We start from the raw sequence: 26,592 nt of genomic DNA on the forward strand, positions 1-26,592 counted from the left end.
AATATTAAGATAGCAGCTTCAGCAAGAACTCTGACATAACTGATTATATTAAAGCACACTTGGCTGGAATGTATATAATTTTACCTAACAGAAAACATTTGTCCTGGGAAGTGGTGGTGGGTTATTTTGAAGGCAAGAATTGCAGTCGTTGTTTTGATAATCATATATTTATATTGTCCTTGCTCTCAGAATTCTGACAGCATGTTGTGACTTACAGTTGAAATGTTATGCATGGGTACTTGTGACTAAGTCCAAAAGAATTCTGTGGGGCATATTTTTGAATAAAGGTGCATAGGTTCTTGCTCTGTAGCATTAGAACTGTACAAAGCTGTTGATTATTGAAATGCCATGAACTGTGTCGTCATCACAAGGAAATGTCTTGAAATCTGTCCAAGAATAGATCGCAAGTGTATGTATTAACACCTAATCATGAATATGTGATCTTAATTCTTTCTTTAATAGTACGTGCACATAAAATATTCCATAGAGTGAAGAAGGTATAGAGTTCGCACACCTGACTTTTGTTCATTTAGGAGACAGAGCTACGCAGGACAAGTTTCTGAAATGTGAAGGTGCTAAGAAAACAAAGTGGCATCCTGTCTGAACTGAGCAAAGAGGGAAGAAATGGCAAGTGGGTGAAGGAGAGGGTGATAAAAAACTGAATCATACACTTTTTTGCTAAATGTTTTATTTCTGAGCTTTCATTTTGCAGTAAAATTAATTAAAGCCTTTGAATGGTAACTTGGAGTTCTGTAGATGTGTCTAATCAGCATAAAGACGTGATGTACCTTTGCGGGTGGTAGTAGTTTGCTCCAGAATTTCTGACTAAACTCCTTTTCCTTGACATCATAATTATAGAGAATGCGACATACTGGTGGTTTATTTTCTTTCTCTCTGTCACAATGATCAGAAGTCATATTTTGCACAGGATGCAAAACATGGTGCCTACTGTAAGTAAAAAAAAAATCATAAACCTTTGGAAGCCCAGTTTTAGCATAAACATATAGCAGCTGCTGAGGATAACATTTAAATGTGACCTTCATCATCGTACAGGAACAAATGGATTCACAAAATCATTCTCTCTCATGGATAGACCCAGGATAAGTTGCTTGCACTGATATCTTAAATACATTGATGTGTTGTACTTATTTCTGAGGATCAGTTTTATGTGATGTAAGCAATGTAAGACCTGTTTCCTTATCAGGCCCATTCCATAGTACAGTGGTGCTCCGCTTGACAACGATAATCCGTTCCAGGAAAATCGCTGTTAAGCGAAATCGTCATCAAGCAAAAAAAACAACATTGGAATGAATTGAAAACTGGTCAATGCGTTCCAGTGGGGAAATATCTCATTGTCCAGCAAAGATTGCCCATACAGAACCGCCGCTTAGCTGTTAAAAATCACTGTAATGCGAAGCAGGGGTCCGGAAAGCAGCCATTTTGTGAAGGGAGGGAAGCCATTTTGCGGAACCGGAAAAATCATCATATAGTGAACAAACGGTTTGTGAAGCAGGCTCCTAATCAACGTAATGCGGATTTCCCCCATTGGAACCATCGTTTTGCGATTGCAATAGCTATTGCAAAAAAGTCATCGTTAAGCGATTTTGACATCATGTGGGATAAGTGTCTAGCAGGGCACCACTGTACACTGATCCTTCTACGTAAAAGAAATAATATGAAACGGACCAGTGAGATAATTTTTCCCCATTATCTTCTTCTTGTCTTACCATTGTACAGGCCACCACTACCAAGCAACAGCAGCCTTGGCAGCACTAACAGTGTTTAGTGCCATTGCAGATAAAATGGCATCCCACACTGGTAGAACAGGACAGAGCTACCTGGTTCTGCCCAGCTTTATGGAGCAATAGTCTTAATATACATAGGAAGCACATCCTTACATTATTGAATGTGTATCTAGACATTCCAGTGTTGGAATGATACGTAGGAAGTAGCTGTGTTCTGAGAATAAATCTCCTGGAACACTAGTTGCAACTTTCTACCCAAGTTAGGCCTTAAAGCTGTGCTTGACAATTCCACGAGTGGCATTCTGAAATAGCGGATCAGGATATAAGTTGACTTGTTGCTTGGTTTTGATTATATATGTGTGTGTATTTAGGCTTTTTTTACATGCATGCATGCATGCATGCATGCATGCATGCATGCATACATACATACATACATACATACATACATACATACATACATACATACATACATACATACATACATGTTCTAAACACATGTATAATAAAAACCAGTCAATACGTCAACTCATGTCCTGATCCGTCACTTCAGAATGGCACTGGTCGACTTGTCATGCACAGCTTTAAGTCCCAATTTGGGTAGAAGAACTCAACTAGTGTGTGTGCCAGCTGTATTCTGGATCTATCAGTATTCATTTTGCAAGCAAATGCTTCACAGTTATAGTACTAATAGGAGCAGAGTGATTCCCCAAATCTGTTTCAGGAGAAAAAGTAGTTTCAGTACTTAGGTTGTATTCAATAATATAACCTCTAATCCAAAAGTCATATAAGGTGATGATTATATTAGAATCAAACAGTATATATCTCCATAAAAATCAAAAATTCTCTCTTGTCCCAACCTCATTACCTGTCTGAACATTTTCTGCCAAATTTGACTGCCTGTCTGACCATATGCGCCTATGGATATTAACACCTTGAAAGGCTCAGAAACAACAACCAGAAGCCAGGCCTTGTCTGCTTTGTGGAATGTGCTGCCACGGGAATTACACCAGGCACATTCCCTCCTTTGGGGAGGATCTCCTCAGTTGATTAAAAGCGTGGAGGAGGACGAAGGGTTCTTTGCCGCCTGACAGTTTCTTGCTGCCCCCTTTTTTATTATTATTTTTCTGCTCTATTTTAGAATATGTTTTTGTGATTTTTTTTCCTTTACTTTCTGTACACCGCCCAGAGTAGATCTTTGCTAGATGGGCAGTGTACAAATTGAATGAATGAGTATTTATTTATTCATTAGCAATGTTTTCCCCCAGAATTCTAATAGTGGATTATTTTCCTAGGATTATTTATGAAATAATGACCTGTGCCACCTCCCATATTTTTGAGTAGTTGAATTCATGACAAATAGATCATAAATTTAATGCTGACTTGCTTGATTCTAAACTCTCAGTAATTTACCACTTGCATTCAATGATATGCATTTCTGTCTTTGTTCTTCCTGGTTCTGTGTCTTTTGCGAGGTGTGCTGTCATCATGGTTATGTCTGCATTCCTCCTACTTAACTGCCTCTTAACTCCTATGCTCTCCGTGTGTCATTCTCGTTCTTCTTCTCTCCCCACCCCCAATCCACCCCCAATGTGCTTGGTCTCCTGTAGCTTTTGATTGCATGTACTTGGCCATGGAGAGACAGTAGCGTCACAGTCGTTAGAGGAAACTAAGGGAATTGGCTGTAGCTTTTACTTTTTCTTTTTTACAAGAGTTGTGCAATCCTGCTGAGTGTCTCTTTGCACAGTTCTCAGTTTGTAGAGAAGTGGTATGATTCACAGATGAGAAAAGCAGGAATGTTTGCTCATTTAGTGTTGTAATGATTCTCAACCAGAACATACCTTTCTTAGTAGGGATGAGTGGGAAAGCCTATAGGCTCAAGCAGTCTGCAGTCAGCAGGTACTAGGATGTTATTCTAATACAGTATATGTATGTATTTGTAGCTGTAGCTATAGTTATTGCACAAAGCAATAAAAGGAATTAAAGAGATACAGAAAACATGGAGTGGGGAAGTACAGTAAAAAGCAGTTTAGGAAAAAAATGTGTTAGCCTTTATTCATGAAAATTGATTTCTCTTCTGTCTTGACCAAAAACTACTGAAAGAGAAAGTTTTCTGGCCATCTATTTTTTCATGGTGAGTGAATCCAGCTGCCTTGCTTTAATGTTAAACTTGTTTTCCCTGAAAGGGTAAAAAGATTGAGAAGAAAAGATGTTGTCTTCCTACACAGCTGTTTCACATACAGAGAATTGAGGCAACTTTCCCCTCTTTTCCTCCTGTCCAGTAAAGGACTAACCTGTTTTTTTCCTCTCCTCTTCGCTTTTGACATGTAATTAGGGAGGACCGTTTTTCTCTTGCTCATTTCTATTGTTGTTCTGAGGTTAAGAAAACCACCCAGAATAGTGGCAATACCACTAGGTGGTGCAGTATAAAAACTAAATAAATAAATAAATAAATAAATAAATAAATAAATAAATAAATAAATAAATAAATAAATAAATAAATAAATAAGAAATTACAACTTATTCAAGATTATCTGAGCAGCAGTTTGGACCTGTGTGTTTCATGCTGTCATTTCAGCACTCAGTTGCCAAATGAGCAGGGAAAAAGTGCTGTGGTCTATTATTTTGTGCTTACCATCACCTTCCAGTCAGGGAGATAGGAACACTGGAATTCTAGATGTAGTCATCTTATTCATCCAACTGCCTTGTTACATTCTAGATGTTTTGATATGGCTAATACTCAGGGATCATAGGATTTGTCCTTCAAAACCTCTGGAGGACAGTAGGTTGCCTACTCTTACCTGATTGACAACAGCTTTCCAGTTGCTCACATACAACATAAGGGCAATTGTACAAGCAGTTTCTTCATTTTGCTCATCAGCCATCTTGTGTCATTGCTTGCTGTACCAGTTGATGGAGAGAGTGTGACACATAACTTACTAATGAGGTAGATGTTCTTGTTTGATTGCCCTCGTGCAGTTGTATAGGTCAGCAGGATTCTGCCCTCCATGTTTATCATGTTTTTAATTTTTTGCTCATTTAAGACACAGAAATGCTTTTTCCTGTCATATTGTTCTCTTAAATCTGATTTTGATCAATATTTTGAGAATTGATGAATCAGTATGGAAGGTACATTGGAATGAGGCCAGAGAAGAAGCAGCAATTCAATTTCAAAAAATGTAGAGATAAAAGAAATGAATGATTAAATTGAGTTTTCCAAATTCTGTTGTGCTGTAAGTTAGACTTAACAATTAAAGATACTAATTACCATCCTGCTTAATAGACTTTTGGAAGGGGGGACTTTTAAGTAAACTCTGCTCTAACCCCAAATTATGAATGTGGCTTATTAGATTTGCCAAAGAGTAGAGTCAGGAGTGAAAACACAAGTATGTTTTCAGTTTGGAAATATACTTTAGGCCTGGGATGTTTATGTTTCTCATAAATTATATTTCTGCACATCTTCCAAAACATGATTTTACTTGTTACAAGTTGTGTGGCATACGAGTAAAGATCTGTATTGTATTAACTGAGAACAGGTTTTGGATGAATTTCAGGTGGAAGTAAGTGTCGTCCTTTGTTTTGCACTGTTTAGCTGGTTTATCCCGTTTCTGACAGTCAAGAATATACTGTGTCAGGACATGGCAGCAGATTATAATTAGACCACGTTGAACCCAAAGTTGAAAGTGGCTTGCGCGGATGCTATGCTGAATGTATTTGATACTATAGTTAGATATGTCATGGACCTTTTAAAAGAAAAGAAATACTATGCACATGAAAATAGAGAGACTTGTATTCCTACAATAATATGATTTTGGGCTGCTTCCGATCAATATTATATAGTAGGGGTGTATTTTAGATTTGAATTATTTCTGAATTTAATTTGTTTAGAAGGATTTCAGAGATGTTCAAACTGGAGCAATATTCCTTCAAAGCAGACCAAATCAGAATCTCCTGAAAATTCATTTGTAGTTTGAATTTGAAGGGATATAGAGACTTTGACAGTGTCTCCAAAAATGAATACACTGCTTTAAGATCTCCGCTTGGGAAAACACTGTAGTGGGCAGCGGGGCATGTAATTTTCTGACAAACAGCTCTAGCATCTAATTGCAAGGAATGGTTTTACCTGAAGAGGAAGCAGAGGCAGGAGGGAGCTGTGTTTGGGGGACATTTTAATTGGTGAGATCTTCCTGGTAGGCTGACCCTTTGACCACATGGTCTGAGGGGGCGGGGCTTTGGCTTTAAATTACAGTGGACCCTCGACTTACAGACGGTTCAACTTACAGACTTTTCGAGTTACAGACTTCTGTGGCCGCAAAATTTAGATTCGACTTGCAGCCGGAGAATCGACTTACAGACCAGAAAAAAACCCAAAATGGAACAACAATAGAATAAAAACTGCCAGTTATGGGATTAATCGGTTTTCAATGCATTGTAGGTCAATGGAAATTCGACTTACAGACTTTTTGACTTGCAGCCACCGTTCCAATACAGATTAATTCCGTAAGTAGAGGGTCCACTGTAGTGCCTGCAGAAGCTCTAAGCCCCTTTCCTGAAGAGGAAGCAGAGGCAGGAGGGAGCTGTGTTTGAGGGACATTTTAATTGGTGAGATCTTCCTAGTAGGCTGACCCTTTGACCACATGGTCTGAGGGGGCGGGGCTTTGGCTTTGAATTAGTGCCTGCAGAAGCGCGCGCCTGACGGCGCGCAAAATCCTCTCATTCTATTTTTGGACTCTAATCTACTAAATAGGATAGCCAAATAGTATTTCATACACCTGGGGGCAGGAATGTTTCAGGAGTAGGATCATACTTCCGCACTATTAGGGAGCAGGCTGGGTAGGTGGGACTCGTCAGCCATGGAAGGCAGCCCATCTAGGAGAAGGAAAACTCTGATTTCAAACCTCCACTGCCTTGTGGCTATATCCACTTATGGAAAAGGCTTCAGGAGATAACCTCGAGGCAAAATCCGGAGCTGGAGTCCTGTAGACAGTCCGTGTTGTTCTGCCAACTCCTGCGACGTCGCTGGAACCAGTTGTATTGGCTCGTGCCTCTCCATTGGACTATTTCAGTGATGTGGAGAGGGGGAATTTGCTGCTTGGGTAACAGCCTATCCTCCATATTATTCTACCCAGGCTTTGTGCTCTGGAGAGGACACTCCAGCTTTGCATACAGTGTCAAAATAACACAGGAACTAGCAGTTACTGGTTATACGTTTTGCTCGATTGGCATAAAGCATGATGCCAGGGGCTACTTCTGATGGTGGGAGAGCCGAAAAGCAGATCAGTAACCCTGCACCATGCAACAATCAGAAGAAAACATCTGCCCTAAATTTGGGCACCTGGAATGTTCGGACAATGACCCCTGGCTTTTCTGACAACCTGCAGGAAATAGACGACGTGCACAAGACAGCTGTTATCGACATTAAACTGAGTAGACTGCGGATGGACATTGTTGCCCTGCAAGAGACGATATTGCCAGACATGGGATCTGTCAAAGAAAAAAACTTCTCATTCTTCTGGCAGGGAAAACCATTGAACAAGACCAGGGAATATGGTGTTGGCTTTGCGGTCAGAAATACTCTGCTGAGATCCATTGTTCCACCTACTGTGGGGAGTGAAAGAATCCTGTCTCTGCAGCTCCACTCATCAGCGGGACTGGTCACCATCATCAGTGCATATGTACCAACACTGTCATCCACAACAGAAGTCAAAGACAAATTCTATGACAGTTTGGCAGCTACTATCAAAAAAGTCCCTGAGAGAGAGCTGCTGTTCATTCTCGGAGACTTTAACGCTAGAGTTGGTGCTGATCACAACTGTTGGCCCACCTGTCTAGGCCGTTTTGGCATTGGGAAGATGAATGAAAATGGCCAGCGCTTGCTGGAGTTTTGCTGTTATTATGGTCTTTGTGTCACCAACACATTCTTTAATACAAAGCCTCAACACAAAGTTTCCTGGAGACATCCAAGATCGAAGCATTGGCATCAGCTTGATTTGATCCTCACTAGACGTTTTAGCCTATCTAGTATTACGATCACACGCAGTTACCAGAGTGCTGATTGTGATACTGATCATTCCCTGGTGTGTAGCAGAATAAAACTGCGAACAAAGAGATTGTATCACACTAAAAAGGAAGGAAGACCATGTATAGATATCAACAAGATTTGCAATCAAAGAAAAGTGGAGGAATTTGCCCAAGCGCTTCAGGAAATCCTTCCAGGCCCGGCTGATGCGAATGCACCTGAACGATGGGAACACTTCAAGAAAGCTGTTTATAACACTGCCTTGTCCACATTTGGCAAGAAGACCAAAAAGACGGCTGACTGGTTTGAAGCCCATTTGGAGGAGCTGATTCCAGCCATCGAGGATAAGAGGAGAGCTCTAGCAGCATACAAAGCCTGTCCTAGTGAGTACAACTTGCAGGCTCTTCGAGCTGCTCGTAGCCAAGTCCAACAGACTGCCAGGAGATGTTCCAATGATTATTGGCTTCAGCTCTGCTCTCAGATACAGATAGCAGCGGACACAGGTAACGTCAAGGGAATGTATGACGGTATCAAGCAGGCTTTAGGTCCAATACAGAAGAAATCTGCTCCCTTGAAGTCTACTACAGGCGTGATCATCCAGGACCGAGCACAGCAGATGGAACGCTGGGTGCAGCACTACTCTGAGCTATATTCTAAAGAGAATGTAGTAACGGAAGAGGCACTAAATAACATTGAGTGCCTGCCTCTCTTGGAAGAGCTGGACAGTGAACCAACTTTAGCAGAAATAAAAGTGGCCTTGGATTCCCTTGCCTCTGGCAAGGCACCTGGAAAGGACAACATCCCCGTTGAAGTTTTGAAGTGCTGTAAAGAGATCATCACCACTGATCTGTATGAAGTCTTTTGTCTTTGCTGGAGAGAAGGTGGAGTACCACAGGACATGAAGGACGCAAACATCGTCACATTGTATAAGAACAAAGGCAACAGGGGCGACTGCAATAACTACCGTGGTATCTCTCTTCTCAGCGTTGTAGGGAAGCTGCTGGCCCGTGTTGTGCTGAAGAGACTTCAGGTGCTTGCAGACAGAGTGTATCCAGAATCACAGTGTGGTTTTCGAGCTAATAGATCCACCATCGACATGGTATTTTCCCTCAGACAGTTGCAGGAGAAATGCAGGGAACAACAACAGCCACCTTTGTGGCCCTCATAGATGTCACAAAGGCCTTTGACTTGGTTAGCAGGGACGGACTTTTTAAAATACTTCCCAAGATTGGATGTCCACCTCAACTCCTTAATATCATCAGGTCCTTTCATGAGGAAATGAAGGGCACTGCAGTTTTTGATGGCTCAACATCAGATCCTTTTGACATCCGAAGCGGAGTAAAACAAGGCTGTGTCCTTGCACCGACCCTGTTTGGGATCTTCTTTGCTGTCATGCTGAAGCAGGCCTTTGGAACTGCAACAGAAGGGGTCTATCTCCGGATGGAAAGCTCTTTAATCTCACTAGATTGAGAGCGACGACCAAAGTCCAACTGAAATGCATGCGGGACTTCCTCTTTGCTGATGATGCAGCCATTGTTGCCCACTCTGCTGAAGACTTCCAACAACTCATAAATCATTTTAGCAAGGCCTGCCAAGATTTTGGACTAACTACCAGCCTGAAGAAAACACAAGTCATGTGCCAGGTCGTGGACTCACCTCCCTCTATTACCATCTCCATGCAAGAACTGGAGGTTGTTCATGTACCTTGGCTCAACAATCTCTGACACCCTCTCCCTGGATGTCGAGCTGGATAAACGCATTGGGAAAGCAGCTACCATGTTCTCTAGACTCATAAAGAGAGTATGGCTTAATAAGAAGTTGACGGCATACACCAAAATCCAGGTCTATGGAGCCTGTGTCCTGAGCACACTCCTATACTGCAGCGAGTCCTGGACCCTTTGTGCACGGCAGGAGAGGAAGCTGAACACCTTCCATATGTGTTGTCTCCGACGCATTTTTGGTATCACCTGGCAGGACAAAGTTCCAAATAGAGTAGTCCTAGAACGAGCTGGAATTTTCAGCATGTATACAATATTCAAACAGCGCCGTCTACGTTGGCTTTGGCACGTCGTGAGAATGGCTGATGGTCGGATTCCAAAAGATCTCCTGTATGGAGAATTAGTGCAGGGAAGCCACCCCCGAGGGAGACCACAGCTGCGTTACAAGGACATCTGCAAGCGGGATCTGAAGGCCTTAGGAATGGACCTCAACAGATGGGAAACCTTGACGTCTGAGCGTTCAGCCTGGAGGCAGGCAGTGCATCATGGCCTCTCCCAATTTGAAGAGACACTTGTACAGCAGACCGAGGCAAAGAGGCAGTCCCGAAACAAGCAAAACCGGGGAGCTGGACAGGGGACAGATTGGATTTGTCTCCAGTGTGGAAGGGATTGTCACTCTCGAATTGGCCTTCTCAGCCACACAAGACACTTCCAAGACCTCCATACAGAGCACAATACCATAGTCTCTCGAGGTACTGAAGGATGCCTACAACGGTTTTACCAGCACCCCCAGTGCTAGGGCAAACTGAAGTGAAAGATTGGAGGACTGATCCTGTGTGTGCTTTTTTTGTATTCTTTCTCCCAGCAGGCAGAATGTTAAAAGTGTGTGAAGACTTGGAAAAGGGTATGTGATGCCCTTTTCCGGGAAAATGCTGGTTGCTCAGGTTCTGTTGCCTCTGCTATTTTGTCCTTTACCTACATCACCTACATGTGTTCCATTATACTTTCAGCAATATTGATGCAAATTCAGGAGAAAACAAAACAAAAAAGTCATAAACTGTTTTTAATTAATCATCATTGCCTTTTGAAATATTACAGGTTTCTTGGCTATGGAAACCTCTGTGATATACACCATTTTCATGCAGATTGTCCCAAAATTAATTGAGGGTGAAGCAGATCACCACTTCTTCAAAATTTGAACACTGTCTTTCTACCCAAAACTCTTTACTTACTCTTCTCAAAGAAATAGCCACGTTAGTCTATCTTTGCATGTTGACAAATGGAAAAAAAAGAACAGCAGCAACAAAATCATTGTGGTAATTTAAAGGCTAACAGTTTTATTTCAGTGTGAACTTTCATGGATCAAAGGCCACTTCTTCAGACATTGGATTGTAAATACATGACTGATATATTTAAACATAATCCTGTGAGCAGGTGATGATAAAAGTAATAGACAAAGTAACAAGAGTCTGTGAAGGGAGACAAGAGTTTTAGACTCATTAGGTATTATAGAAAGCGATGTTATAAATATTGGCCATGTATATACACTCCAGAACTCTTTCTGGTCCACCCTGCAGCACAGTTCGAGGAGAGTGGTCAAACCTGGGTAATATCTCAAAGAAGGTATCCATCCAGTGTCCACTGTATATCCTTGGCAGGGATCCATGAAAGGCCAAGGCAGTGTGGAGATAAACCCTTCACATTTGCCCAAGCTCACCCACTCACATTCTTTCACACAAATAATCCCTAACTTGATTTAAAACAGCCATCTAAAATCCATACAATACTGTGCACATTTGCAGCACCATGATAACTCATGCTTTATGTTGAGTAAACAGGCTTTATAGCTTAAGCTGTGAATTTTGAAGCAAACAGCCAAATAAACTGTGGGTTGTTTTCCCTGTTTCTGGGTTGTTTCACTCCTGTCTCTTATCTCAGTTCCTGTGTTAGGTTAGGCAGCTGTGGAAACAAGCTGAGGCAAGCTACAGTTGAGGTTTAGGCAATACAGTAAGCATAAGGTTGAAGAAGCTGAAAACAAGCCGTGGCTTCTGACTGTGATTGGTTAACACACATTGACCAAAATCTTATTAGTTGCACCATTGAATCTGATGCAACAGGAAACTTTTGAAGGTGAATTGCTACAAATTAAGAAATCAGCATAGACATAATCTGTTTAATTGTGCTTGTGTTGCCTAAGGCAAGTAGTTACTTATCCTATTTTACCGCCAACTGAACATTTGATGAGCATTTCCTCCAGTTTTTCATTCTAACTATTTGTAATTATAGTGAACAGTTATGGCTCAGGATGGAACTGTGTCCTTCCTCTCTTGTACCCGCTTCAACTTGAGGAAGACCCATGGATAAGTGTTCTTTGGGTACAGCCCTAGCATTTGCATTGACTAGCCCTGATTTAACCAGCTTGCTAAGAAGAATGTTGGGAGGTGAATTCTGTCCAAAAGTCTTGTTTACATCAACATACTCATATACTGTGTCCATAATGTTCCTCTTATAAATCCACTGTATAAATCAATCTAGCATTTTTTCCAAAAAAGGAGATACAGTATATTTAGCACAGTATCATTTGTTCTTGAGGAACCTGTCTTGGCTGTTTGAAAGTACAGCTTTATTTTCTAAATCCTCATAAATGGACTCCCTTTATCTAGTCCAGAATCCTACCAGTTGTTGACATCAAATTGATCAGTTTTTATCTATCTACATTCTGTTTACATTTGCTTATCTCTGGTGTCATGGCGTTTCCACTGTTCTCTAAGGATTTTAAAAATTACAGACAGTCTTTGAGATTATGTCTGCAAGTTCCTTTATAATCCTATGAAACAATTCACTTGACCTTGGACCCAAGTCCTTTAGAGTGACTAAGTACTTTCATAGTGTCTCTGCACTTATCTTGAGCTGGACTCCCTCCTTTTATAATTTTTGTTTGTTTGTTTGTTTTGCTTGTTTGAGCATGCTTCCCCTTGTAGGAGACATTCCACCTTCTCTTTGCAACCTGCTAACATTTCTCCATTTTTACAAAGCAGCAGACTTTCCATTCCTCTTGCATTGAGTATAGTTCCTCATTTATGTACTGTTTAACATTTCTTATTTCATGCCCTACCTGTTCAAGTTCTCTCAGAAGATAAAGACCATTTATACCCTCCCTCAACAAGGAGAGACTAGAGCCAGGGCAGATTTTGACTATCTTAAGTGTCACAGATCAACTAAAACCACAGGACATTGAGAAGGTGCCAGGTGGGGGTGGGAGTGGCAGGAGGTGATGGCAGCTTGAAAGAAGAACCTTGTGACCTTAGAAAATCCAGCAATTCTGGATGTTAGAATGGAGAAAACAGTGAAGGTAGTACGGATGTTTTTTAGATCAGATGCCTGCAGTCAATAACTAATTAGAGGCAGTTGAAGTAAGTGGCCCAAGCCAAAGTAAATAAAAACCACCAGCCTAGCCAAACTGAGACTGCTGGAAGTTACACTTCCCATTACATTCTGCTCTAGTCTTCCTTGCTTGGTTACTTGTAAGAGTAACCTTTCAATAATATCACTACTACAGTATCTCCCTCTTCTTTTGTTTTTAACTGAGCATCCTGAACTGAACGTCAGTATTCAGATTCATGGATTTCCTCCTGTACGTGATAATGCTGCATCTCCAACTTTTCTGTTTTGTCTCTTTCTTTACTTTGAACCATAAGCTTAATTGTATCTGGTTTTAGTAATGTCTTTTAAGTCGATCATTGCCATCCTGTATTAAGATTTCAAGCTTTTTCTATTTATTTCTGATACTATTCATCAACAGACACCAATTGCTTCCTTAAAATTATTTATTGAATATCAATGAATGTCTACAGTTTTGTCTTGTTTCATTCAGGCGTCTTCATGCTCCGTGGTACATGATGATATGTCATCTTCTGAGGTTGCATTGACCTCCTCTGCAAGATGTGCTTTCATTCCCTTCTAATCATTCTTGCTAGACATAACTGTACTAGTTATTTTGAGCCGCAGGCGATATCTTGCCAGCAGCCTTCCATTATGGGAATGTAAGGCACAGGCCAAGAACTTTCATCACAATCCCATCTTTTAGCCAACCATTCACATTTAATATTCTGGTCTTGTTTCCTAGGCCACAACCTCATACATGAAGTAATAGGTCCTTCATTTTCCAACCTGGAGCCTCATAATCTCTTCCAGTATGTTCAGCAGATCAATAGAAAGTCTGCAAACCTGATGGATCTTATTAAATTCTCTGTCACATCATGGATAATTGAACCAGGAAGAAAGCTTACCACCTGTAACTACATTAAATTGCAGCATTCATTAAGTTACTTCTGTCATTCTCATCAGGAAATCGGTAACTAGCAGTGTTCTGTCTCCTTCTTGGAGCTGCTTCAAGGTTCCATTGCATAGACATATGAGTCCTCCATCTGTTCGTATTCCAGTGGTCTAGAGCAGTGGTTCTCAAACTTGGGTCCCCAGATGTTTTGGGCTACAACTCCCAAAAACCCTGGCCAGCACAACAAGTGGTGAAGGCTTCTGGGAATTTCAGCCCAAGAACATCTGGGGACCACAGTTTGAGAACCACAGGTCTAGAGTAGCCATTCTCAGCAAGAGCCATATGGCCTCCCTGGGGACCCCTTGCACATCTGAAGTGGAACACAGACAATTCAAAGACCACCTTAGAAATTTCAATCATAATTCAGACTACTGTATATTTATTTCATACTGTATTTATGGTTGTGGCCAAAAAAGAAAGAAAAGTTGAAAATGGCTGGTCTAAAGTCATTGTCCACAGAAAGGACTAGTAATTGACTGCACTATCTCTAGAGTCACCAAAGAATTGTCTTGCTCCTACTTGTGAAGTTCTTCCATGTGATTGTCTCCTGTACCTTGTCTTCTTTTTTCTATAGAATCCTGTTCCTGTTGTCCTTTCTGTTTATTTTCTGTCCTGAAATTCTTCATTTTACTGGATAATCCTTCTCTTCCTCATAGAAGTTTGTTTTGGACCTCCCTCATTCATTTTGTAGTCTGAGTTATTCTGCAGTAGATGCTAGACTGACACATACTGATAGTACAAGATCAGATCTTTGAACGTTGTGCAGTACTGTCAATGCATAACTTTAGTGGCTTGCTGTCACTTTAAAAATTTTTAAAATTGTTACACGTGACTGACATATAAAGTATAGTTTGACTTTCTAGGCAGTCTCCTTGGATTGCTATGAGTATGTGTTTTCCAATTTAAGCTGATGAGTGTTAATATGTTCCCCACCCCTCTTACTTTACCATATTAAAAATAATTGATCAGAAAGAATCACAAATATGAAGTCACCTGTATTGTGGTTCAGCAGTAACATTTCAGTATGGTCAGTAAATACATACCTTTTGCTACGTGAGAATTGTGTGACATTTCTGATATATGTAGTAGTCACTTCAAAGAATGTTTGCTTTCTGGATTTGCATGAGCTGCTTATCAGGCACACAGAATGTTTCAGACTTGCATGTCATTAAATTGAAGCACTATAAAAAGATTACTCAAATGCCCAGACATTTTCAGTACAGATAATGCTCCTTCTCCAGACCTCCTAATGAAAAAATGTCAAAGATTATGTAAGTTATCTGTCTGGTATTAAGATATTTCCAGCTAATAGCAAGACACATTTAAAAAATGCTCCATAGATTGGAGGTTTAATAAGGCTGAACATGTATGATGTGAGAGGAACATTCCCAACATAGGAGATTTCCAAAGCTGAATCACTCTTCTGTCAATCTTTTTTTGGCCACAACCCTTTTAGGAGCAATTCTCAGGTTCCAAGGTCTTCTGTCAAACAAGGATACAACATGAACAGATGGACAGAAAATCATTTATTATTGAACACCAAGAAAACTTAACATTCCGACATACTGAACAAACTTTTTAAAAGATTGTATAAAATTAAAGTTTAAACATCTATCAGGCCTAATGCAATCCTGGAGTTTGGTGCTTGTTTGTAAGTTTCATGATATCAGGCTCCAAAATAGACTGTGACAGTCAGAGGTCATGTCTTGTTGCAATATCAATTCTGTTCCTGGATTTTGTCAAGGAAACTACCTTGCTGAATCCATACTCAGCCAAATATGTTGAGGAAAGGCAATAAAAAATCTTTCAGCTTTCTTCTTATAGTGTTGAACATTTATTTGGTAGATCACTCTTGATCCAGAAATGTTTTTGAAACTGACCAAACTGACAACGTGCAATACCCAAGGTTCTGATAAGAAAATGGAATTTCATAGCACTTCTAAATTAATTCATAAAAGAAAAACTTCACAGACATGCATGTAGGTGTGTATGTGTGTATATATACAGAGAGTAAGAGCAAGACAGTGCAAGCAATTAATGATGTGATACATGACAAAAAGATATTTCATCACCAGGGCTTGTTACCCCCCCCCCAGCTCTTTGGGTTCCCCTTCTAACATTTTTCAGTCTGTGACCCTTTTCAAATGTGCCAGGGGTCCCCCAGGGGCCATATGCCCCCTGTTGAGAATTGCTCGTCTACACAGCCAGAAATATATTACTTCACCATTATTTTGCAATTATGTTGAAAATTCCTTTAAACCTAGCTGGGAATCCAAAGTTAAAGTTAAATCATAGAATCACAGAATAATAGAGTTGGATGGGGCCTATAAGGCCATCAAGTCCAACCGCCTGCTCAGTGCAGAAGGTGTTTGACTTTAGAAGTAATAAGACACACAGCTAACATGAAATGGACAGATTCAGTAAAGGAAGGCCTAGCTTGCAAGATGAACAGGACTTTTCATGATATAACCTTTTGAAGACCATTAATTCATAGGATTGTGGTAAGTTAGATGTGACTTCATAGCACATAACAACAAAAAGCACTTCACAGAATATAACAACAGAAAGTACTACCAGGGGATTAGGTGCTTTGTCCTCTGAAAAACATGTGAAAATGGACCAAATCAAAGGTATTTTTTAAAATTTAGGGGTGAGAGGAGAAGGGAAACAAAATGCAAGGGAGATAGGAAAACTTACAGAAAATTGAATGCGGACTTCCAAAGAATAGCAAGGAGAGACAAGAGGGCCTTCTTGAATGAACACTGCAAAGAAATAGAGGAAAATAACAGAAAAGGAAAAACCCAATGTAGCAGGCCACTCTGACGTCACTGCCAATTCAGGCCTCTCAGAGTGCCCACCACTCCTCTTCACACTGCTGCCACCAAATATAATTACTGCTTAAGGAGGACAAAGGTTTCTTTCAAACAAAATAGGTTTATTGGGTTAAACAAAATAAAAGTATGTAAATCACTAGTTGAAAATCAAGATGGAAATCACTTTCTTATTTAATCAATTACACAGACTTTCCCTCACTGACAACTCAGGCTCACAGGCCTTTAAACCAGCTATCTCAAGCTCATCCTTATCCAGTCCTTATCTGTTCCTTATCTCTTCACACACCCTTATATAATTCAGCTCCTCCCCCTTCAGCACCACCCTCCGTCCCCTCATTGGCTGATGATCCACTACCCAGCTGTGACGGACAGGTGAGGTCAGGGCTGCCTGTTACACCCAAGATCTGTTCAGGAAAATTGGAGATATTAGAGGAATATTTTGTGCAAAGATGGACATGATAAAGGACAAAAATGGGAGGGACCTAACAGAAGCAGAAGACATCAAGAAGAGGAGGCAAGAATACACAGAGGAATTATATCAGAAAGATTTGGATATCCCGGACAACCCAGACAATGTAGTTGCTGACCTTGAGCCAGACATCCTGGAGAGTGAAGTCAAGTGGGCCTTAGAAAGCATGGCTAACAACAAGGCCAGTGGAGGTGATGGCATTCCAGTTCAACTATTTAAAATCTTAAAAAGATGATGCTGTTAAGGTGCTACATTCAATATGCCAGCAAGTTTGGAAAACTCAACAGTGGCCAGAGGACTGGAAAAGATCAATCTACATCCCAATCCCAAAGAAGGGCAGTGCCAAAGAATGCTCCAACTACCATACAATTGCACTCGTTTCCCACGCTAGCAAGGTTATGCTCAAAATCCTACAAGGTAGGCTTCAGCAGTATGTGGACCAAGAACTCCCAGAAATACAAGCTGGATTCCAAACTAGAGACCAAATTGCTAACATGCACTGGATTATGGAGAAAGCCAGAGAGTTCCAGAAAAACATCTACTTCTGTTTCATTGACTATGCAAAAGCCTTTGACTGTGTGGACCACAGCAAACTATGGCAAGTCCTTAAAGAAATGGGAGTGCCTGACCACCTTATCTATCTCCTGAGAAACCTATATGTGGGACAGGAAGCAACAGTTAGAACTGGATATGGAACAACGGATTGGTTCAAAATAGGGAAAGGAGTATGACAAGGCTGTATATTGTCCCCTGGCTTATTTAACTTCTATGCAGAATACATCATGCGTAAGGCTGGACTGGAGGAATCCCAAGCCGGAATTAAGATTGCCGGAAGAAATACCAACAACCTCCGATATCCAGATGATACCACTCTGATGGCAGAAAGTGAGGAGGAATTAAAGAACCTTGTAATGAGGGTGAAAGAGGAGAGTGCAAAAAATGGTCTGAAACTCAACATCAAAAAAACTAAGATCATGGCCACTGGTCCCATCACCTCCTGGGAAATAGAAGGGGAAGATATGGAGGCAGTGACAGATTTTACTTTCTTGGGCTCCATGATCACTGCAGATGGAGACAGCAACCACAAAATTAAAAGACACCTGCTTCTTGGGAGGAAAGCGATGGCAAACCTTGACAGCATCTTAAAAAGCAGAGACATCACCTTGCCAACAAAAGTCCGAATAGTCAAAGCTATGGTTTTTGCTGTAGTGATGTATGGAAGTGAGAGCTGAACCATAAAGAAAGCTAACCGCCGAAGAATTGATGCCTTTGAATTGTGGTGCTGGAGGAGGCTCTTGAGAGTCCCCTGGACTGCAAGGAGAACAAACCTATCAATTCTGAAGGAAATCAACCCTGAGTGCTCACTGGAAGGACAGATCCTGAAGCTGAGGCTCCAGTACTTTGGCCATCTCATGAGAAGAGAAGACTCCTTGGAAAAGGCCTTGATGTTAGGAAAGTGTGATGGTAAGAGGAGAAGGGGACAACAGAGGATGAGATGGTTGGACAGTGTCATCGAAGCAACCAACATGAATTTGACACAACTATGGGAGTCAGTGGAAGATAGGAGGGCCTGGCGTGCTCTGGTCCATGGGGTCACAAAGAGTTGGACATGACTAAACGACTAAACAACAACGACAACAGGCTAGAGCAAAAAATAATTGTTCACCCTTGAGGTGGAACAACACTCCAATTGATCCTTTTTTATTCTATTGACATGCTGTCACATCTCCCATCAGTCTGAATGGCGTAGCGCGGTTTGCCAGCACATGAGACAAGGCAAGTATTGTGCCCCCTAACCTATGGAGCATTAACACTCACTGAGTCCCTACCACCAGTCCAGAATAGAACCTTCCAGGCTTCACTCCCCCCTGCCTTTTGAATTTCCCCCTCCCGCCACAGCATGAAGAATGGGGAAGCTGCCACATCCACTCATGATGCCCTGCATGGGAGTCCTCCACTCCTTAAGGCTCCTGCCTGTTGAGTGTGTGCATGCAGGGGGAGTCTTTTTCCCCACTTGCTTGCTGGCCCCACCATCCCCACAACTTGGGCTGGGCCAGAGCACCCCCTTTCTTCCCAGAAACCATGTACCTCCCCTCTGCGCTCTGGGCAGGATCCCAGTAGGCAGAAAAATCATGATGGAGCTGAATGGAGGTGGAAACACCATAAAAAGCCACACTGGGCATGTAGCATGTATACAACAGGTACAGCTTGACGACAGGGGTGCAGCGGGACCATGGGGGTTGGTGTTGCTCTGGAGCTGCACTCAGCTGCACGCACTTCTCCACATGGCACTTTCCCCAGAGAAAAGCCCCTCATTAGGTTGGCAGTGGGGGACGGCAGAGACCCTAGTACTCGTGCCTGGTGATGATGCCGGAGTCCATAAGAGTCCATCTTGCAGCCTCACTCTTCAGCGGGCCTGCCATATCACGTGAGAGGGAGCCAGCAGGTGTGGCAGAAGTGAGGCCAGTCCTGTCCCATCAGGCAGCCCATGTAAGTCTCTTGGAGAGGGAGGGTGGGGGCTCAGGAGGCTTTTTGTGAGGCAGGAAAAGCCTGTTATCCTCCCTGCCTGTCTTGGTCGCCTCCAGACAGGAGCAGGGGGTGCTTCACGCAGGTGCAATGGAGGCTGTCTAGGTCTGCAGCCCACAGGGGCTCGCCTTGTAAGGAGGCAGGGAATTGAGGAGAGTATGGCTCTAAATAACAGAGAAAAAATACTGTAAAGTGTTATATGGCAAACCCCCCCCCCATGTTTTGCTGTCATGTTGAAAAACTGTGTAGAATATTTGAACATTGGGAGATTTTCCATGTGAGGGGGAGGGTGCTCTGTTTGTAAATTTATTATTACTACTTTTTTTCTTTAGAAATTGTGTACCCCTAAGAATTTTGCACATAAGACAACTGCCCCTGTGGTTTCACCCATACTACGCCAATGCTAGTGGCTGGTTTCCAATCCCCTGATCATCCTTGTTGCCTTCCTCTGAACTTGCTCCATTTTGTTGGTATCCTTAAAGTATGGTGTCCAGAACTGGGCACAGTGCTCATGATGAGGCCTATCCAGAGCCGAATTGGAGGGGGGGGGACTAGTACTTTACAGGATTTGGAAACTGTACTTCTGTTAATGCGGTCTAAAATAGCATTTGCCTCTTTTTACAGCAACATCACACTGTTAGCTCATATTCAGGTTGTGATCTACAAGAATTCCAAGATCCTTTTTGCATGTAAGGTAAAGGTAAAGGTTCCCCTTGACAATTTTTGTCCAGTCGTGTCCGACTCTAGGGGGCGGCGCTCCTCCTGCTCTTCAAGCCATAGAGCCAGCGTTTGTCCGAAGACAATCTTTCCGTGGTCACATGGCCAGTGTGATTTAGACACGGAACGCTGTTTACCTTCCCACCAAGATGGTACCTATTTATCTACTCGCATTTGCATGCTTTCGAACCGCTAGGTTGGCGGTAGCTGGGACAAGCAACGGGCGCTCACTCCGTCGCGTGGATTCGATCTTACGACTGCTTGGTCTTCTGACCCTGCAGCATAGGCTTCTGCGGTTTAGCCCACAGCGCCACCACGTCTTTTGCATGTAGTATTACTATATTTTTCAAAAAGTCTTAAATGTTCATATTTTTTATTCCAACTTCCTTGGGCTCTTTGCCAGCTTGCATGATGAGCTGTTGATTGTTCCATTACACGCTAGATTATTAAAACCAGTAAATCATATGGTATGTTCTTTGATATTTGATAACTACCTTTCCCCTATGATTTCTGGGTGACTAGATAGAAATTACAGTATTCCCAATATTCTAAAGCACATTTAAATTGACTTAGTTTTCCTTGGCTTTAAAGATAGTATTTTAGAACAATTTGACTAGGAGGGAAAAAATTAGAGTAACATAAGCTTATGGCAGTGCAATATAAAATAGGACTAAAAGAACAGCAATAACTGACAATCCTCGTAGTATATGTAATGAGTAGATGTTTCAGATTAATGGCTTAAAGGTGCTATTAAGATGAGAACTGCAAATGATGGGAGTTTTCAAAATCAGCATTTTGAGAAATCTGATGTGATTAAAAATATAATGTATTCTAGTACATGTCACTTCTTGAAGTTACTACACTTAATCACAAAAGGTAAATGGCAGGAACACTTCCATACCAATCTTGATTCTAGCTCCGATTATTCTAGGCTGATTCACACACAGCCTATATGTAAAAATAGATCCTCCCCTTACAGCTCTTGCATGCCCCACAATCTCCTCTGGAGGATTTGAGGACATGGTAGACCAGATCTGGTAGCAAATACAAAGTTAAGAAAAGAAAGAGATGCTCCATTGCGTGAGCACCAATCCGCTTTTGTGACTGGATAGTGTGCATTGTGTTGAATATTGGCCAGGCTATTGACAACATGTTGATCCATGTTCCTCCTTTTGTGAATGCCCAAATCTGTACGTGATAAAACAAAAGCAAATTTGTGAACTGTTGCCTTTCTCTGGTTACCAGGATGAATAATATTTTGAGTAGCCTTGACAATGAATTCCAGTAGCAGTAGAAAGAATAAACTTTGTTGCTCTTTCTTCAATGTTCATATACTGTATAAATTAGCTAATTCCTGTCCTGTATATACACAAAATCATACGAAGGATTCAGGTTTCCTAAAGAAAACTGAGTTGCCATGCCTCAGTTACATAATATTGGTTCAATCTTTCTTCAGTGGCTTAAGTTTAAAAAGACCTAGTGACTTTTGTGATTGTTGTGAAAAATATTTATTGGTAAGATCTTTATTTCAGAAGTTAATTATCTGGTTTTCCAATCAATTTTAATTCTTTTAAAAGTTGCTTGTTTTAGTTGTTCCCAAAGTTATATAAGAAAGATAAACAGGTGGTGGGGTTGGGAACAAATCCAGCTTGCAACTCTTGCTAGGTTAAAATAATAAAGCTAAGGTGGTTGTATTTATTTTGAGCATATCATGGAAAGAGAAGACTTGCTGGAAGGGTAGTAATGCCTGGAAAAGTTAATGGTACCCCCCACACCCCCCAGGAAGACTAAATATGAGATCAATTCATTCCATAAAGGAGGCCGTATCCTTAAGTTTGCCATAGCTCTTTAAGTCGGAGGTGACTTAATGGTATAATATACCATCATTATGTATACCATTAAGTGACCTCCGACTTAAGGTGAGCTTATGAATGAGTTACCTCCAAAATGTATAATAATAATATAAAATGTATAATAATATAGTGTTGCATAAATTGTTTTGTGTGTTTCGTCTGTGATCTCAGTAGTAGCAACAAAATAAATAGTAAATCTATTGCTAGCAGTCTGTTTCCCAGAATTTGTTTTCTGAGCAATAATAGGTTATAAAATACAGCAGTTTGCAAAATATATCTATATAAAACTGTGGTGGAAATCCAGCTCAGATTTGGTTCCTCCAATTATATTAATTACTGTGTTTTTCTAAAGTTACATACATGGATGAAATATAAAATGGCAGAGAGAGTATTGTTGGTTGGTAGTCATGCATGTTCTCTCCAAAGTTCCAGAGAGGCCTACAGCATGGCAGAATGACATAAAATGGAAAAAAAGAGAGGTAAAGGGTTAAGCAGGTAAGGAAGGAGAGGACTGGTGTGCAAAAGATCACACCATCTGAATTGTACTTCTGTATTATGGTGAGTTTCATAATAAATCCATTTTCCTATGTAGAATAGATGGTATAAAAAGCTAATAACTGATTTTAATCAGGTATAGATTAAGTTGTTTCATTCATGGTGCACCTGGTGCATTCTTTTTTGAAAAATAGGAATCTTCAGTACAGGTGTATACTTTTATTGCTGTTCTGTCTTCTTAGCTTTTCATATATGTGTACTCTGCCTTACAATTCTTCCAGAATTGGATTTGTTTATTTAAGAGCTATGAAAGCTCATGCAATTGAGTTGAAATATGTATTCCTTTTGGAAGTCAAAGAAATGCACTAATCGCCTTTCACAGATGATCTGCTCTCTTAATCCTAGGAAATTGCTCTGAATTGTACTTCTGTATTATGGTGAGTTTCATAGTAAATCCATTTTTTTATGTAGAATAGATGGTATGAAAAGCTAATAACTGATTCTAATCAGGTATGGATTAAGTTGTTTCATTCAGAATGTCATATAGCAATACAGTATTCTTGGGTTACTAAGTCTTTAGTTTCTATCCAATTGATTGGGTACAGTTCCTTATATTCTCCTTTATTATTAGTATCCCTGAACAGATGATATATGAATAAAGCACCATTACACATTACGAATAAGAAAAGTGATATAATATCTAAATAAGTCATGCAAGACTAATTGAGGGTGCTTGGGAATATCACAAAGATTATTGTACTATGTATCTTTATCAGAGGATGTGAACATTGCATTTCCTGTTTATTTAAAACCTTAAATCAGTTTTTACAGTGAATTTCAGTGCTTCCCCCTTCCAGTTGTTGTTGTTTTCAACAAGAAAGAACTAACAGAATGTTAAAATACTCTCCACCCACCCCTCACCATTGAGGTCATGAGTGTATTTAGCTCCTAACATGTTATTTGAAATATTAATATGAATTCTGAAGTAATAAACTCCTATAGATATAAATACCTCTTGGTAGAAGTCAAGGTTTGTGCAGTATGATCCAATAAAACCTTTTGCAAAACATTTGATAAATGATGTAAAGTTTAATATTAAAGATCAGTTCATATTATAAACAAATCATATTTAGAAAAATATTGAATTTCAGATATTTAATTATAATTGCAACTAAATTATGTGGTACATAATAGTACATACCATGTAATCACAAAATAGTATAATAGCAAGCAATGTAATATGCTATTTTGCTATTATGCTTTTTTACTATTTATATGATTTTGTTGCCTAAATAAATATAATCCAGCACCCAGAGAATTTGAACTTCGTGCACTCTCATTTTTTTCTGCCTGTGCATTTCCTTTTGTGGAAGGGATACTATGTACACATAGGTTATCCAAACATACTTGTGGAATTATGTGTGCAGAGGTTTGCAACAGTTGCTGTACTGAATGATGGAATATCATGTCACTGTGGATCTGGATTCACTCATTGCTGTGCTCCTTATAGGCAAACATATATCCCATACATTCCTATTGTTTGTACATGTTGAAAGCATGGGACAGCATAAGCACTTCCTAAGCTGACTCTTGGCCTTCATTATCAGGTACTATTGAGACTCACAGATAAAGTATTTTGCTGTTTCTTTTGGAGGGCTACAACTTGCTCCGATAATCGTGGATAGTATTTCAAGACAGCTTTGTTACCTGGTCAATCAAAATTAATGTTTCATCTAAAAGTTGGAAATGAGCCAGTCTGTGCATATTGAGAACAAAGACAAATGCAAAAAGTGGGAAGAGGTGGAACTGACTGTTTTGGCCTTTTTGGGCCATCACTTTTGCCAAGAATCACGGTGAGGCGGTTTTCTATTGTAGAATTAATCTTGTGTCTAAATCAATTTGTTCATTAAATATATTCCACAATTAAAATTCTCATAAAAAGGAAGAAAAACCATGTGGTCTTTATAGAAAACCCAGAGGTGAGGCTGAGTGGTTTCTTTTTTAGAACACTAAAAAAATAACATAAGCTAACTTTCAGCCTAGGAAGCACAGAGAGGTGGGTGGTGCAGAAAAAACAGGAACATTCCTCAAATCGTGGCCAGATGTACTTGCCAGATTCCTTTTTTAAAGGTCAGTTTCGAGATAGGGGTTGTATACTCAGGTCAAAGGTGGTAGGTGTCAGATTCTACCTCTGATGATGTGGATTGAAATGTGTCTTCCAATCTTATTAGACAAAGTTTGCCAATTATTCAGCATTCCTTCGCTGCAATCTCCATCCCCCATACAGAAACACAAGGTTCCTTTTTTGGCTGGAGATAAAGGTACATGAAAATTCGCAGACTGCATGTCAGTTATTAGGATACAATTTAGTCTACACGCTAGGTGAGGCAATTGCAACCACATTAACAGTATTACTCAGCAGTTGGAGGGAGATGTTGTCCTCAGTTTGCAGTCTCATTTGGGTAAATTAAATATCTGTTCGGCTGTAAATAGTGCTCTAGTTGGCTATTCAGATTGTCTCCCATTGTCCAATAAAAAAAGAAGTAAACTACATGGTTCAAAAAACAAAGGTGAGTGATAACCTTCATTATACCAGTAAACAAGCTTTCAACCATTAGCAAGCTTTCAACCATCTACAGGTCGTCATCAGGCTGAGCACCACAAGAGCTGTGGATGGTATAAGAAAAAATAAAAATAAAATTTCTCAAAATAATTACCAATGTGTTTCCCAGAACTTGAAGAGGAAGAGAGAGAACACAGTCCCTTTAGAGCCGGAAGCCATTCTATATGGTTGTACGGAATTGTCATGAATGTTAATCTGTTAATTGTTCCATAGACATAGAGCAAAACTTTTGGAATGTTCCAGAATGTTTTCAGAATGTTACCCTTTATGTAGATATTCTATGCCCCAACCCAAATCATCCACATCTGTTATTGTAGATCTTTATAGACAGTAAGGGGTGTACAGCCTGCTACTATGCACAGACATGTCTTGATTGGGATGCTTAAGCAACTCTGAAATACTAGAAGAAGGCAACTCTCCTCCTTTCTAAAATCATATTAGGATGTGCATTTAGACTCCCAAAGCAGCTCATCCCAAAACGTGTTGGATTTGAGAGGGTGAGTGAGTACTCATTCTTGAGAATCAACGGAATATCAGTGATAATCCTTAGCTTGAAGGCATTCAGCTTTCCAGTGTTTTGGCTGTTCAGGTGAATGGCATCTATCACAGCATATTACCATTGTGTGGAACTATGTGTGCATGTTGCTTTCATTAATTCTATCATTACTGTAGGGGCATCTGCCCAGCAGCAGTGGCTGTTTACATACAGCTATGTCTATTTTTAAGATTTATGTGCACATCTTCTCATATCCAATACAGTTACTCCAACACCTTGAACTTTATTCGAGCTCTAGACAGCAGTGGAAATTTTGGTGGCCAGGTTTTAAGGAATGGAACAGGCATAATTGTTACATGAAGAAAGTAGGATTTATTTATTTATTTATTTATTTATTTATTTATTTATTTATTTATCCTGCCCTTCTAGACAATGTCTACTCAGGGCGGCTTACAATAAAATTATTCATAAAACAGTTAAAACAACAATTAAATCGACAATAAAGTATTAATCAAGATGGGAACATATAAACAAAAGACTAAGTAAGAAATAAAAGTCAAGTATTGACAGGAGGGAAGGCCTCCCTAAAGAGCCAAGTCTTTAATTGGCTCTTAAAAACACCGAGGGAGGATGCCAGGCGGATCTCTGACAGCAGGCTGTTCCAAAGTCGAGGGGCCACTACCGAGAAGGCCTAGTTTCTAGTTCTTTCTTTCTGGGCCTTTCTTGGCATTAGGCCCCTCAGCCGTCTTTCCTGGCTATAATGA

The 26,592-nt window shown here is 40.4% G+C and overlaps 1 protein-coding gene across 3 annotated transcripts in view; it reads left to right on the forward strand.

Annotated features, from left to right (window-relative positions):
- Positions 1-26,592, forward strand: part of MCC (MCC regulator of Wnt signaling pathway) — a 320,126-nt gene that overhangs the window by 89,801 nt on the left and 203,733 nt on the right. The window lies entirely within an intron of this gene.

The sequence above is a fragment of the Pogona vitticeps genome, chromosome 2 (assembly GCF_051106095.1).
Source record: "Pogona vitticeps strain Pit_001003342236 chromosome 2, PviZW2.1, whole genome shotgun sequence".
NCBI classification, from domain to species: domain Eukaryota; kingdom Metazoa; phylum Chordata; class Lepidosauria; order Squamata; family Agamidae; genus Pogona; species Pogona vitticeps.